Raw genomic sequence first — 730 nt, forward strand, 5'->3', positions numbered from 1 at the left:
GCCCCGCCCGCCACGCCACGCCACGCCACGCCGAGTGCCTTCTTTACGTTCACTCCCCTCGCTACCCCTGCCTGCCTGCCCAGTCCATCACCACCGAGAGTGAACTAGAGTGAACTAAGACATTTACCGCGCTCCGCCACGCCCCGCCACGCCTTGCCACGCCTTGCCACGCCCTACTCGCCACCCCCACACTCTCCAAATCTAGGGTTCCCTCTCCGCAGAACCCCTTCTCCCTCCACCCCCCTTACCCCGACCCATGGTCGTCCCAGGGTGGCATTATCCTCTTGCCGGCCCATTTAGTTCTTCCATAATCTTCGGGCGGATTTTCTTTCAGGCTGGCCCAACCCACCCCTCAGTAATACCCTGTACACGATAACTGTAATACCCTGTAATACCCAGTAATACTCGGTAATACGCGTAATACCCGTAATACGGAGTAGTCTGTACACGAAAATCCGAAGTGAATACCCCCTCGGTCGCAACAACGCTATCTCCACTACCACCACCAACAGCAGCTAGAGCTCCCAAACCCTGCATGCCAAACGATGCGGGTCGGTAGAAATCGGCGCAAACGTGTGACTGAACAATCTCGCTTTTAAGTCGTCTCTGTCGTCTTTGTTCGTCTCATTTCGGTTTGTTTTGTGTTTTTTTTTTCTTTTTCCTCAGTTCGCTGTTGTTGTGCGGGGCGCGTCCTTCACCAAGTACCCCATCCTCCCCGCGGCCGCCCCGC

The sequence above is a fragment of the Frankliniella occidentalis genome, unplaced genomic scaffold (assembly GCF_000697945.3).
Source record: "Frankliniella occidentalis isolate FOCC.00 unplaced genomic scaffold, Focc_3.1 Scaffold99, whole genome shotgun sequence".
NCBI lineage: Eukaryota > Metazoa > Arthropoda > Insecta > Thysanoptera > Thripidae > Frankliniella > Frankliniella occidentalis.